Below are 16,595 nucleotides of genomic sequence, written 5' to 3' on the forward strand. Positions count from 1 at the left end.
GCGTAAAAGTAAGGATAGAGGTAGTGGCAGAGGGCGATCTGATAGTAACAAATCATGATCCAGAATTCGAAGATATATGTTGGACCGACCAATCAAACCTGAATCACAACTTATTTTTGGTCCATCAAGATCAAATGATGATGCTTTAGTGAACGATAGTTTGGATGACACAGATGTGTCAAGAATGATTGGGCTGTTGGGGAAAAGGGGCAAGAGGTCCAGCTTACATACAGAAAAACAAAGCTGGAGAGCATTTATAAATTTTATATGACAATGACAATGAGCATAATGATCGTAGTATGAACGTAGTGGGGTCGTAAGAACAGCGTGATGAAGACGGCATAAGCGTGTTAAAATCGTACTATGGTCATGACAAGCGCGGTATAAACGTGGTATAGTCGGTTGATGTGTGTTTGGTCGCGGTAAGAACGTGATGGTCGTACTGAGGTTGTAGTAAAATCGCTGTGAGATCGTAGCGCAGTCTCCCTGATTAGAATCGCGCGTTTGCTACGCTGTCGATACGATGGTACAGCGACTTTTGCGATCTTACCACGACCTTACTGTGCTCTCACTACGCTTCTACTACGACCTAATTTGATAGTAACGAATCCTGATCCAGCAGAGATGTCGGACCGACCTATCCAACCTGAATCAAAACACAATGCTGGTCCATCAAGCTCAGATGACGATGTGTTAGTGAACGACAGCAGGGATGGCACAGATGAGAACTACGATCGTCAAAATATAAGGTTTTTTTTCACAGATCGTAGTGCAATCATGGCCTGGTGGAACGGCGGTAGTTACCTGAAAAAAACTAGTGGAAAAGACGACTTAATACCGCAATCCCACTAGGCCACGATCGCACTACGATCTGTGAAAAACAATGCAAATTTTGACGATCGTAGTGCGATCGTGTAGATCGCAGTAAGGTTTCACACAATACATTCTTAATTTATTTAATAAAGATTAATAAAGAAATATAAAACCCAATGACATCTTGTTATCATATATAGTAAGCATATGTCGTTTATGAATATAAATATTGTTCAAGAGCTTCCAAATTGATATATATGAATGTTTGGACACTTATAATAATTGATTTTATAATTAATCAAAATCAAGATAATAATTATTATGACAAAACCAGATGTCGAATGGATTTGAAGAACACTTTAATTTCGTTTCTTAAAATATTTAGGATTAACAATTTTTCATTTTTACTTCATTCATTGATAAGATATTTTGGTCCGTTTGCTCGTATACACGTAGGCAAATTAGCCTGAAATATATGCCATGCTGACCTTTTCAGCATGTTTGAGATGACTAAATGAAAACTGCGTCTTCCAAACAACTGTTTACTCTAAGTTTGTGTTTATCGTGACTTTCGATGTAAAAACTAGAGACGTTCCGAAATCCTGCACTTGTGTCAACTCGGCCAATATAGAAAAACTCGGCCAATACAGAAAAAATTCTATATTGGCCGAGTTTTTCTGTATTGGCCGAGTTTACACCTTATATTGCATAGGCAGTTTTCATCATATTAAGTCCAAAAAAAGTGTAGTTAATCAATAACAGGCTATATTGGTTTGGTGATGGGGTTCGTGTTGCTTATAGTTAACTTTAGTTTTCTATGTTGTGTCATGTGTACTATTGTTTGCCTGTTTGTCTTTTTCATTTTTAACCAGGCGTTGTCAGTTATATTCGATTTATGAGTTTGACTGTTCCTCTGGTATCTTTCGTCCCTCTTCTATAAATAAATCTTGGTTAACTTGTCAATACCGTAGTTTTCTATAGCGGGATTTTGTTAAAAAAAAAAAAACACAGTAGGAACTTCAAAGAGATGAATTGATTAAGCTTGATATTATGCTTATTTGTACTTTGATGTCAATTAGTGTTTTATGTTGCGTTAAAAAATATTAAAACCACCCCATATTATTAAATTTTAATATAAACCCAATAAATTTCCTTGTGATATAAATTATAATATGATTGTGAAAAGATATGATATATAGAAAATTGTTTATTATTATTTCTAATTATAGATAAATAACACGTTCTGATTTTTTTTTAATAAAGACCAGCAAAGAAATATAATTTAAACCCCGATGTCATCTGATTATCATAGAAAACATATTTTTTATGGCGTTTTATAAATTAGAAATATTCTAAAAAAGTGCTTCCTTTCTTGATGTGAACAATGATTTTAACGTATTAGACAATATATTTGTCTTCATCTAATTGAGTTGTTATCAATGATTTTATAATTATATTCATAATCAATTGAAACATTATATAAAGAATGACAAACCAGATGTCGAGTGGATTTGAAGAACACTTTTATTTCGTTCCTCAACCTATTTGGATTTGAAATATGTTTTTATTATTATTGTTTGGTCCATTTGCTCGCAAAGGTATTAAAACTAGCATATTTTTTTTCTCAAAGAGCTTAATTACAGAGACAAATAGACAAATGAAATAAACAACACAAATGTTTTCTGTATAGATATTTTATGTTGACTTGCTTTCTATAGAAATATCAAAGTAATTTCATTTATCATACCTCAGTTTGTTTTATCTTCAAAAGAAAAAGCAAATGAATTTACTACGATTTTTGTTTAATAAAACTTTTTTACCGATCAGTAGTTTCACTAGAGACTTTTAACGTTGTATGTATACTGAAAAAAACATCGAAAATATCACGTTTTTTCTTACCTTAAAATTCTCTCAAACTAATTTTCTCTCAAGATCGCTGAATCTATGATAGTGGTGGGTTTGATCATTGAAGTATTAAACGTACACACCAATATAATTATATATAATACATGTAGCTGATGATTGAATTTAAGAGTACATATAACTTTACACTCCTAAATCAACAACACACAATGCATAATAGGATGTCATAATATTTGCGCGGTCATTGTTAGTTAGGGTATTAATCATACAGAATAATATTTTAATAAAAACAATATAAAACATTTTTGACATTTTTCAGGTAAATTGACATTTTATGATAAGGATGACACTGGCGTAAAATGGATCAAGCTATATTGTTGGACTATAATGGAGAGAAGAAAATGTAAGTAATATCGCCAATATCGGGCTACACATAATTACTTGTTTTTCATTTTTAAATAATGTATTTTTAAACGCTTTCAAAATTAATTTTAGTGTAATATTTAATATGTAGGGAGAACTCGAAGGCACTTTTTAACTGATTAGTATAGTTCTAATGTTGTACTGTTACGCCACTGTCCCAAGTTAGCGGAAGGTTGGCACCCCTTCAAACTAGTTAAACCCAGCCACATTCTGTATGAATGTGAATGCCCCAAATCAGACTAGACTCAACCTGGCAGCCACTTTTATCGGCCAATTAAGATAGCAGCAGCAGCCAATTTTGACGATATGTCTAAAAACCAAAAAAAAAATGCATGAGACTCAAACGTTCCAAAAATCGTTACATCTTAGTTAAATATAATTTAACAGCGGAATTCGACAACTTCGCGGCTTGTACTCATTTTAAAAGCATTTCATTACGTTTTATATATGTATATGAAGTTAGCTGCCGATTTGTTATTCGATATTCGATATTCAATATCCAACCGGCTGCTAGCAAATATAAATAGAAATATCTATGGAAAGCCAAAAAAGAAAAAAAATATATAGTGATACCTTCCGCTCAGATGACGGTGAAACCCCTGGTCTTTCAATGTCCCAAATTCGAAGATATTACATGTATATAGACTCTGTAATATATAAAATTGGGTGTAGAAATAAACGTGTCTAAAAGGATCTTGGGTAACGGATATTGAAAATACGTAAATGGGCAACTTTGAACTTCTGTGGTGGCCAGACGGGCCCGGATCCCAGAAAAATATTTAAGTGGGGAATAGCTTGGGTCAATACCTTAAAAATGAGATAGGTACGGTTCGGAACTTTGCCGTAGCGATATACCGAAAAGTACCGAATGTGTGGTTGATATGGAAAATACGTAAATGGGCAACTTTGAACCTCTGTGGTGGCCAGACGGGCCCGGATCTGTTGCGACTGTCATACAAGTGAGAGGTTTAGCTAGCTATAAAACCAGGTTCAATCCACCATTTTCTACATTTGAAAATGCCTGTACCAAGTCAGGAATATGACAGTTCTTGTCCATTCGTTTTTGATGCGTTTTGTTATTTGATTTTGCCATGTGATTATGGACTTTCCGAATTGATTTTCCTCTGAGTTCAGTATTTTTGTGATTTTACTTTTTACTATGCAGTATATGGGTTTCATTCGTTGTTGAAGGAAACCTATAATAGTTGTTATCAATTTCTGTGTCATTTTGTCTCTTGTTGAGACTCACGGGCGTCTCATTTTAGAATCATAACACATCTTCTAATTTTTCATATTTGTCCGTGAAGTATATCTCCACTATTATCTCGAATTTCAGAAAGAATGTGTTTACTTGACGTGACGCATTCATCTGATCAATAAAATTTGATGTTAAGTACATATAATAAACAGTTGTTTGTATTGAACACGAAGGGAGCATATAGAATAATTGATTATGCTTCATATATATGCATTATGTACATGTGTACAACGTGCAAATATGAGCCTCAATATCTGTTTAAACCTAGATTTCTCCAATTGTATAAAACTACAACAAAATACTTCAAATTTTAATATATCATATTATATTACATTTTTATTAACATCCAACCATAAAAGCTTTATTGTAACAACTCGTTGATTGTAAATAGTTTGTTTTTATTTATTACCTCTAATCTTTATTATAGTTTTATAATTATTTGAATAACTTGTGAATATATGATCTCGAAAATCCAAATTGTACAACCTGTCTTCGGTAAAGTCCGGGGGGTCCACAAGTTGACACTTTTCTATATACTTTTTCGAAAGTTACGAAACCTAAAAAGTAAGGACTCCAAAAAAGGCGAGTCATGTCAAAATTATACTAGTCTTGAGGTATTTTGTGAATCATCTGAAGATATTTTAAAATGATTATCACACTTGCACTGCGCACGTCTGAAATGAATTGCCTGCACCTTTTTATATGGATACGGAGTCCATATTGATATTGAATACTTCAACTTATTATTGTGTGTACAAATAAATGTGTACACATATGCTAAAAGCACGAGAAAGATTTTGAACAGTAAAGATGCCGCGATAATAACTGTCGAGAAAGAGAAGATTTAGTTTGCAGAATAAAATGTTCGAATGCTACAACCAAAAAATAATTTTTGCACCATTTTATATCCTGTGCAAGATTTTCTAACTAGAATAAATTCGGATATTCATCTTAAGCTGGAATATGTTAAACAAATTCATGTACATGGTACATGTTAGTAGTAAATGTTAACGAAACAGCAACCAAACAATGAAATGATATATATATATATATATATATATATATATATATATATATATATATATATATATATATATATATATATATATATATATATATATATATATATATATACGAGTCTACATTGAAAACTACGTTCAAACCTATGATTGCGTTGGATAAAAACCGCAATTTTTATACGTGTGCATGTAAAACAAATTTCGTTGTAGAAGGGTCTAAAAACAGCACAAACAACATTTTCCAAAAGACCAAAAAAGTGAAAAAGTATATTTAAACAAAACGCATTTGACTAACAGGTCGAACAACTGATGTTCTTTAACCCTGCTGACTGCCATTGGCGATTGCCAAATAAAATTGATCACAAGATGTAACAATATGGATCTTAATATAAATTTAATACTAAACAGATAAAAATTAACTTGTGGCCACGATGTTATGCCACAAACATACGGTGTCAATATTTTTTAGTACACCAGATCCGGATTTCGACAATAAATGTCTCTTCAGTGATGTTAGGGATCGAAACGGTATTTGGAAGGCCATATAAAAAGTACCCTCATTTTTAGAAAAAAGTACCATAATTTTTTAGATAGACTCTTGAATTTTAAGAGTCAATATAGGATGAACGGATCATATAAACCGGAGGGAAAATATGATACAAGCCCAAACGAAAAAATATAAACGAGTCTACATTGAAAACTACGTTCAAACCTATGATTGCGTTGGATAAAAACCGCAATTTTTATACGTGTGCATGTAAAACAAATTTCGTTGTAGAAGGGTCTAAAAACAGCACAAACAACATTTTCCAAAAGACCAAAAAAGTGAAAAAGTATATTTAAACAAAACGCATTTGACTAACAGGTCGAACAACTGATGTTCTTTAACCCTGCTGACTGCCATTGGCGATTGCCAAATAAAATTGATCACAAGATGTAACAATATGGATCTTAATATAAATTTAATACTAAACAGATAAAAATTAACTTGTGGCCACGATGTTATGCCACAAACATACGGTGTCAATATTTTTTAGTACACCAGATCCGGATTTCGACAATAAATGTCTCTTCAGTGATGTTAGGGATCGAAACGGTATTTGGAAGGCCATATAAAAAGTACCCTCATTTTTAGAAAAAAAGTACCATAATTTTTTAGATAGACTCTTGAATTTTAAGAGTCAATATAGGATGAACGGATCATATAAACCGGAGGGAAAATATGATACAAGCCCAAACAAAAAATATAAACGAGTCTACATTGAATATATATATAGAACTAAGACTTAAACCTTTATGCATATTTGAAAAAAAAACAAAAAAGCTTCAGTAGCCGTTACTATACTTTAAAATATAACTCAATCTTGGGCACTTTTCACGAAGCTGTCCAATGACAATTTGTTAATGAGCCCCCCTTTTTTATCACAAAATGCATCTTTTTAAGTCTGTGATATGACAAAGTTCAAATTACTTATGCCCCACGACGAGGTGCAACTTAAGTCTGTGCTACGACATAATGCATGCATAACGAGTTTGTGCTACGACATAATGCATGCATAACGAGTTTGTGCTATGACAAAGTGCGGCAACTTAAGTCTGTCTGTGCAACGACAACGTGTAACTTCGGTCTGTCTTACGAAAAGTTAAACATAAGTATGTGCTACGGCAACGTGCAACTTATATATAATTAAATCTATGTCACGACAAAGTGGATCTTAAGTCTGTGTTATGACATAATTCAACTTAAGTCTTTACCATGACATAGTGCAACTTAAGACTGTGTCATGTCAGAGTGAAACTAAAGTCTGTACCACGTCAAAGTGCAACTTCAGTCTGTCCTACAAAAAAACGCAACGTACTTAATGATGTATAATTCTTCTGACGTTTCAGTCACATTTAGTCTCATTGAAATCTCAATCTGAAATTATTTCCAAAACATGGGACACAAGTGGAAAATAGCAATGAAATTGATAAATATCATAATCAAACTTAACTCTTTGAAAAAATTGTGTATTTCCAATAAGCAGTTTTTGAGTAATAAAATTTTCAAATGTTATTACTAATCTAGTCAGTCTTATTAGCCAAAATTTCGAGAAAATGGGGGAGGGGTACAAACAATGATTTTACTAGAAACATGTACATCTCATATAACTTTTTCTTTTCAAATTCCTTGATATGTATTATTTTCAACCATTTTTAACAAAGAAGTTGAAATAATATGCATTTTTGTCTTTAAACTGAGAAAAATCACAAATTTACAAAGTTGACAACATTATAAATTTGACCCGAAAAGCATGAAAATATGATAAAACTTTCTTATTTATATTAACACCTACATATAGTTTGTTTGAGTTGAATTTATTCAGATTGGTCCACTTCATCTTTATTGAGAGTATGAAAAAAAGCTTAATTGTTGAACTGTGATTTTTTTCACGATAATAGCCCCAAAATGGGGAAAAACTGATGAAAAATGGGAAAATCATCAAAATTGTGTACTTTCAAAGGGCCGTAGCAGAAAAAGAAGTGCACCACCATAAGATTTTTTCTTCACCAATTATTTTTTCAGTCATATAAAACGAAAAATCAGGTTTAGAAAAAAGTTTAATTCTAGAAATTTTTGGCTCCTCAGAGGTTTACATCCTTAAGTCTATCCCACGACAACGTGTATCTGTAATATGTCTCACGAAAAAGTGCACCTTTTGTATGTTCTACGACAAAGTGTCACTTAATTCTATAATGGACAAAGTGCACCTTTAGTAAGTACCACGACAAAGTGCAATTTTATTTCTGCCCTACGACAAAGTGCAACTTAATCTTGGGCTCCTTTCATGATCTGCCCAACGGCAAATTGTTAATGATCCGTTCTCACCACCAACGCATCTTAAATCTGTGATATAAAATATAGCAACTTTGGTCTGTGACACGTAAAAGTGCAATTTGAGTCTGTGCCACGACAACGTGTAACCCAAGTATGTGCTACGACATCGCGCAACTTAGTCTGTGCTCTGATCGAGTTTGTCATACAGCACATGCTATGTCATTAATTCAAGATATATTTTGACTTCTATCATAACTAGTATAAAAAACAATGCTTGTCCCAAGACAATTAGTTTAACAGTTAAGGTAAATAGGTCTATTGCAAAGACTTAATGGTATGATATTTCATCCGTTTTTATACGCCCGTCGTCTTTTAGACGGGACGTATTATGGTATACCGTTGTCCGTCCGTCCGTCGTCCACACTTCGGACAATAACTCAAAAACACTTTCACCAATTTCCATGAAACTTAAGTGAATTGTTTATATCTATTGACGTAAGCTCCCTTTCGTTTTTTTTTAATTTCAGATTTTAAGTTTTGGATTTATGGGGCTTTATTCATAAAAAAGGGGGGATTTTCAACACTTCGGACCAGAACTCAAAAAGGCTTTCACCAATGTCCATGAAACTTTGGTGAATTGTTTATATCTATTGATGTAAGCTCCCTTTCAATTTTTATAAATTTCAGATTTTAAGTTTTGGATTTATGGGGCTTTATTCATAAAAAAAGGGGGATTTTCAACACTTCGGACAATAACTCAAAAAGGCTTTCACCAATGTCCATGAAACTTTGGTGAATTGTTTATATCTATTGATGTAAGCTCCCTTTCAATTTTTATAAATTTCAGATTTTAAGTTTTGGATTTATGGGGCTTTATTCATAAAAAGGGGGATTTTCAACACTTCGGACAATAACTCAAAAAGGCTTTCACCAATTGTTTATATCTATTGATGTAAGCTCCCTTTCAATTTTTATAAATTTCAGATTTTACATTTCCGTGTTATGAATTTCTATGCTTAAAAAAGGGGGGATTTTCCAATTTTGGGACAATAACTAACACTTTCACAAAATTTTATGCAAATTTGATAAATTGTTTATATCTATTGACATAAGCTCCCTTTCCATTTTTATAAATTTTAGATTTTACGTTTTCTTAAGTAATGAATTTTTATACTTAAAAAAGGGGGATTTTATGAAACTTTGGTGAATATATTAATGTAACATCCCTTTTGATTTGTATATATATTTCTAGTTGATCATATAAATTCATTTAAAGCATAAAAGACAAGTTAAAAGAGCAACGGGCGTATCATGCGCTAAAGCGCAGCCCTTTATTAACTGAATAACGACCAAATGCAACATATTTTGGCATCGAACATCTATAATGAAACATACAATGTATGTTGTCTAAATGCGAATCTGATAAAGGAGTATTATCACCGTCATTAATTTTTACAGTGTGTTACATTTAGCATTAATAGTCCGTTCGATCATAAAAATGTTGTACAGTGTTTTTTTTATAGTGGCATATTATAATCATTAATATATTTGAATAATGATACCATTATTGATCTACTTAGCTTTTAATCCATCACACGTTTAATAGTAAAATTAATACCATTCAGGGATTACATTATAAAGAAGTAGAACATTCACATGGATTGAACTCTAATTCTGAGCACTGAGAAGCATACTTTCATTCAGCTGGTAGCATGTGATTTAAGCGTTCATGAATCTGACATTTGAAATGGAATCATGACCCCAAAAAAGCTAGCATGTCTGACATCTCTAACTTTCACTTTTTTTTTGGGGGGGGGGGGGGGGGGGGGGGGGGGGGTGGAGTCTAGAATAAAAATTTTAAAAAAGCAGGACAGCAGTTTGAATAAAAAAGGGCAGGATGAGACTTTATTTTGAGAAGAGGTTGATTTTAGAATAGCGCAAAATTGCTGTAACCTAATAAAAAAATACATGTAAAGTAATTATATCAAAATAAGGATTGTCAATGAGAACACAATCCACATGAGAGCAAGGTACAATGATGTAAATAATATAATTGCTTAAAAAAAGAGCTCTACAAAAGTTTAATACCATATAGAGTATAACCTTTAAATGCAAACCCAAAGTTTGGCTGGCCGTGGTCTCTCGAAAAAAAAAATGATTACAAATGAAAATGAGTATCAAGTGTCACAATTGTCTTCAGCGCAGTTCTAATCGCTGCACAACATTTATGTAAAATATATAACAATGTATAAATATATTTTACACCATATTTGAATAAAACAATAACAGGGAAACATGATGGCCATAAAAGGCTTCCATAGAAACAAGATATACATTTGTATATGGGAAGTTGAAAAGTAAATTTACTAATGTAAATTTTGTCAAGATACATCAAATAAATTACCGACATTGACATAAGTCATTTTGATTGAGGTCCAACAAAGGGAAGATTAAGATTTTCCTCTTATTTTCAAGTGCATTGGAAAATGTATAAAATGAGTTCCAGATTATTTTGAATTATCAAATACAATTCAGTTATCTATGAACGATATGTATTAGTCACAGACATTTTCATCGTCCTAAACATTCATGAAATATTCGTCACTGGATGTTAAGTAACATACAATCAATCAATCAATCACAGACATTTTTTTAAGCTGACCTGCTGGTATACCAACTATCAAAGTTAAAAGGAATATATGATATGTGTGATTACGCTGAGAAGGAAACTACTGAATAACATAATACCAGTTTAGAGGGAATATTTATAGTTTTTTTTCCGTTTGCCTTTAATCTTCAATTTTATTTAAAAGATTCAGCTCCGTATACTAGGTTCGGCTTCATTTGGTCCTATGGTTGCTGTAGTGTCGATGGTTCATGTTTAATAAGTATCTGGCCGATTTAACGAAATACATTTGAGAAGACACGTTTATTCAGCAGTGTTTACAATCATAATCTCTGGTACCCAACGGGTACTTTCATACAGTCACATATCGTACAGAACAGCCACAGCACTATTCAGAACGTATCAATATAGAATATATGACAATACTTAATATACTACACTCTCCTCTTTCTTTAGAATGAAAATAACTATTAACTGACTAGAGAATAAAACTGACTGAATATTCTTTATCTTTGACTAGAATAACTACTTTCAAAAAAATATCAAATATCAAAAATCAAAAATGAAAATTCTTACTAGAATTATTATCCTTTCAAAACTAATCAAAACTTTTTTCTGTCTTTATCAAATCCTACTAATATAAAACTTTAACTGTCTATATCAAATCCTTCTATCCTACATGTAACTAAATTATGAAACAATATAGTCATTAAATTTTGATGGCATTTTTCTCTCTCTCACTGGACGTCTTGTTACATCACCAGCTTCGTCTGAAATCGGTTTGGGTGTTTCAATCGGATCATCTAACATAACACAGTCATTGTCCTTTTCACTTGAAACATTTCGATCGTTATATTTCTTTACATGTGTCGTGTTTCGACGGTATTGTACACCTTCGGGTGATTGTACAACACATTGATTACCAATTTTGTCAACAAGTTTGTAAGGTGTTGAAATAAATGGAGTTGTCATTTTGTTCGTATATTGTTGTTTAACTAAAACATTGTCTCCAGTTTTCAAGTCACTTTCATGCGCGTTTCTTTTCTCGTCAATGTACATCTTGTTCTTGTGTTTCGCGTACATGTCTCTGTCTTTCACTTCTTCGTCAAGTGTCGTGACATCTTCTTCGCAATATATTTCGGGTAACTTTGTCCTTATCTTACGTTTGAATATAAGAGTTCCGACGGTGAAACTCCAGTCACACTATGCGGTTTTGTCCTATACGCCATTATATACTTTCTAAGTTCTCGTTTCCAGTCCATTGCATCTGCCTGAGTGATCCTTATCCTTTTCATTAAAGATCTATTCTGACGTTCCACTTCACCGTTCGCGGCTGGATATAATGGTGTGTTTCTAATATGTTTCACATCAATATCCTCCAAGTATTGCTTAAATAGTTTTGACGTAAATTGCGGTCCATTGTCAGAACGGATAGATAGTGGTAAACCATGACGCAAAAACATGTTTTCAAGCGAATCTATCATTTTCTCACTTGAAGTGTCTTTTGTAATGTCAATCTCATAATAGCGACTGTAATAATCTATTACAACAAACACAAAATGTCCAGATGGTAGCGGCCCTAGCAAATCAATAGCTAAGTATTGCCACGGTCCTGTAGGCAACTTTGTCGGTTCCAGCGGTTCTGGATGTGAAAATTGAGATGTTATCTGACAGCCATGGCATGATTTAACATATTTCTCTACATCTTTATCCATGTTTGGCCACCAGACCTTACTTCTTAGCATCTGTTTAGTCCCTACAATTCCTAAGTGTCCTTCATGAGCTAATTGCAAGCATTTAGCTTGTAGTGTTTTTGGAATTATAATTCTTCGTCCACGCATTACTAAATATCCTATTACACTCAGTTCGTTCTTTACAGGGTAATAAGCACTCATAACAGACTGGTTCCATTTAGCTTGTTGTAGACAATTTCTAACTTCTGATAATTCTGTGTCCACTTTTGCTTCCTTTTCGATCTCTTGTGTTGTTAACGCTTTAGGTGTCCCTTCTTGTGCGCAAAATCTTACAAATTCTTCAGCGACATTCCTTTCTTTAAATTCGCTTTTGTTAATTGCCACCAGCCGTGACAGCGCATCTGCAATATTTTGTTTTCCAGGTAAATATTTTATTTGATAATTATACGACATAAGCTTCAGCATCCATCGTTGGATTCTTGCATTTTGGGTTGTTTTCAAACACTTTGTGTTATATAAACTTTCTAACGCTTTGTGGTCTGTAATAATTTCAAAATCTATTCCGTATAAATACAAGTGAAACTTTTCAAAAGCCCAAACCACGGCTAATCCTTCTTTTTCTGTTGTTGAGTATTTCTTTTCTGTTTCTGACAGCGCCCTACTAGCATAACTTATAACTCGAGACATTCCTTTATTTTCTTGTACTAACACAGCACCTAGTCCCACATTGCTTGCGTCTGTAATAAGTTGAGTTTTATCTGCATCTAGTCTATAATATCCTAGAGTTTCTCCTTCACTGAGTGAATATTTTAGCTTTTCAAAACTTTCTTTTTGCTCTTTTCCCCATCGGAAGGTCTCATTCTTCTTTGTTAATTTTCTAAGTGGTTCAGATATGGTTGCAAGATTCGGTATGTACCTTGCACTATAGTTAACTAAGCCTAAAAAACTCTTAACTTCTAATCCATTTGTCGGCTCTGTTGCGTTTAGCATATCCTTTACTCTTTCTTGTGTTGGTCCTATTCCATTTCTTGATAAGATATGACCCATAAATGTTATTTTGTCCATAGTAAATTCACATTTGTCACCATTTAGAGTTAACTTTTTCTGACGGATTCTGTCGAAAACTAGGTTAAGTCTTTCGTCATGTTCTTCTTTTGTGCGACCAAATACAACAATGTCATCTGATATGTTCTGGACACCTTCAATATCATGAAATACTTGAGATATAACTTGTTGGTATTTCTCAGGTGCGGCATTTATCCCGAACATCAAACGTTTATAACGGTAAAGTCCCCTGTGTGTGACAAAAGTCGTTATCTCACGTGAACCTTCTTCAAGTTCCAATTGATGAAATCCATATCTCAAATCCATTTTACTAAACCATTCTCCGCCATTCATTTTGTACAATATTTCGTCCACAGTTGGTATCGGATGCCGTTCGCGTACTATCGCCTTGTTTGCTGCTCTCATGTCAACACATAGCCTTATGTCGCCGTTAGGTTTAGGAACAACAATAACTGGACTGACCCACGGTGTCTGGTCATTTACTCTCTCAATGATGTCTTGTGATTCTAATTCATCAAGTTTTTTATCCACTTTTTCCCTCAATGTGAACGGTATCCTATACATTCTTTGCGCAACTGGCTCAACTTCTGAATTTATGTGCAACTTTAATTTAAAATTTTCCAATTTGCCTACTCCTTTAAAGCAATCACTATATTTTTCTATAATATCATTTATTGAATATATTCGGTTATTAATTCCTAATTTCAAAACACCTAATTGTATAGCTGTTGCTTTTCCCAGCAAAGATACACTATTTCCTTTCACAACATAAAATGCACCTTCTACACTTTCAGATTGACCTTTGACATTTATTTCACATGTGAATTTTCCTAACACCTCTAGTGGTGTTTCACTACCATAAGAATATAATTTCTTTTCTGATTTTTCAGATTTACACACAATTTTCTGAATTTTCAATTTTTCCCACAATGCACTTGAAATAATATTTACTGATGCACCGCTATCAATTACACACTTTATATTTATGCCACCTGCATTAATTTCAATTTCATCATTTTTATCACTTTGATTTTTCACAATAAATGCATCATTTTTATCACTTTGATTTTTCACAATAAATGCATATTCATCATCATCTGATTCCACATAGTTGACAATACCTTTTGCACTTTTAGTACCATATTTACCATATCTTCTTTGATTTTGTTGCCCTCCTTGTTTCGTTTTACACACGGTTCCAAAATGACCACTTTTCCCACATTTATTGCATGTTTTACCTTGTGCCGGGCAAGATGGATCTTTACCGAAGTGTCCTTCTCTCCCACATCGATAACATTTTAATCCTGATTTTGTTTTTGTTTTGTTCTGTCCATATTGTGTTGGTTTTCTTTGATTGACTCTATTAACACTTCCGTGACTACTTGATGGGTTGTTGCCATAACCAGTTGCACCCTCCATTTCGCGAGAATGCTTTTCAGCCATTTCTAAAGTTCTTGCAATAGTTCTTACATCATCTTAGGTCAAACCTGGTCCCTTTTCAAGAAGTCCAGTACGTAATCTATTAGAACGACATTTTTCTATGACCTGGTCCCTTACTTGTGCGTCCGGGTCTGCATGATCACACAATACTACTTGTTGTTTCAATCTTGTGATGTATTGATCTATTGTTTCTGTTTCATTTTGTTTGATACTTCTTAAATTATAACGTTCTACTGAAAAATTTACCTTGGCATCAAAATGTTTCTTCAATGTTTTAATCGTTTTATCAAAATCGTCGTCACCATCTTCCTCCGTTAATGTGAAGTATATATCCTGTACATCGAGTCCTGCACAGTGCAATAATAATGCTTTCTTTTGTTTCTTGTCGTCTACACCTTTTCCTGTTGCATAAAGTTCAAAACTTCTCAGCCACCGAGTCAATGATTGTCCGAGTCTATCTCCACTGACATCGAAATTTCCAACTGGATTTAAATCGATTTTAGCTGCCATTTTACAAAAATCAGCTTACCACATTAAAGTTCAATGTTTCTTCTTTATCCTCGTCGCCAATTGTAGTGTCGATGGTTCATGTTTAATAAGTATCTGGCCGATTTAACGAAATACATTTGAGAAGACACGTTTATTCAGCATTGTTTACAATCATAATCTCTGGTACCCAACGGGTACTTTCATACAGTCACATATCGTACAGAACAGCCACAGCACTATTCAGAACGTATCAATATAGAATATATGACAATACTTAATATACTACAGTTGCTAGGTAGTGTACTGCGACATAAAAAAATAATAAAAATATACACATTAATATCTTGAATGATAAACCACATTTGATAAAGATCGATAAACCTTTAAGTTTACTACAGGTTCCTTTCTGCAGTAAATTGATATTGTAAAATATACATATGTTTTATTGTGATATCGTGAAGTTGTTTATTCATTATGTATAATGATATATATGAGACGTTAATTGTTTTCATTTTGTTTCAGGTATAGTGATTCCGTGTTTAACCTGTGCCTTTGTGTTAATATTTTTAGTATTCCAGACAGACGTCAACAAATTCGAATTTTTTAAAGTCTTCGATTATCAGATTAAAAATAGAAGTATAACAAAACGTAACTCGACCAGAAACACTTCACTATTTTTTCAAGGAAACAACGTTCCAGTTCAATCAAGAAAAGTTAGAAATGAATCAACAACAAAAATATTCCTAAAACAAACCAAATTAACTGTTACTACTAAAGGAAAAAATGAACCAACGACACGATCATTTCTGAAACAAACCAAATTAAATTTTCCTACTACGGGAATGAGAAAATCTACTACTAAAGGAATGACACATTTTACTACTAAAGAAATGACAATTTCTACAACTAAAGGATTGATAATTTCTACTATAACTCCAGCTATCAGTGCAGTTAGAAACAATTCTAACAATAATACACATTATTTATGCCCATCATTCCTGGGCGGATTTGGAAACACGATGTTCCAATTGGCCACACACTTTGGTGTTGCAATGTCTAAAGGTATGCGGGTTATAGTTGCAAACAA

General features: G+C 33.1%; 1 long non-coding RNA gene across 3 annotated transcripts in view; it reads left to right on the forward strand.

Moving 5' to 3' along the window:
* The window catches only part of LOC143044980 (uncharacterized), a 42,774-nt gene extending 26,429 nt beyond the window's left edge, over positions 1-16,345 (forward strand). For all 3 annotated transcript variants that reach the window (XR_012968827.1, XR_012968828.1, XR_012968826.1), the window contains exons 2-3: positions 2,996-3,079; positions 16,031-16,345. This is a non-coding gene — a long non-coding RNA (uncharacterized LOC143044980). The remainder of the gene's footprint in view (positions 1-2,995; positions 3,080-16,030) is intronic.
* Positions 16,346-16,595: the final 250 nt, after the last annotated feature.

The sequence above is a fragment of the Mytilus galloprovincialis genome, chromosome 9 (genome assembly GCF_965363235.1).
Source record: "Mytilus galloprovincialis chromosome 9, xbMytGall1.hap1.1, whole genome shotgun sequence".
In the NCBI taxonomy this organism is placed as follows: domain Eukaryota; kingdom Metazoa; phylum Mollusca; class Bivalvia; order Mytilida; family Mytilidae; genus Mytilus; species Mytilus galloprovincialis.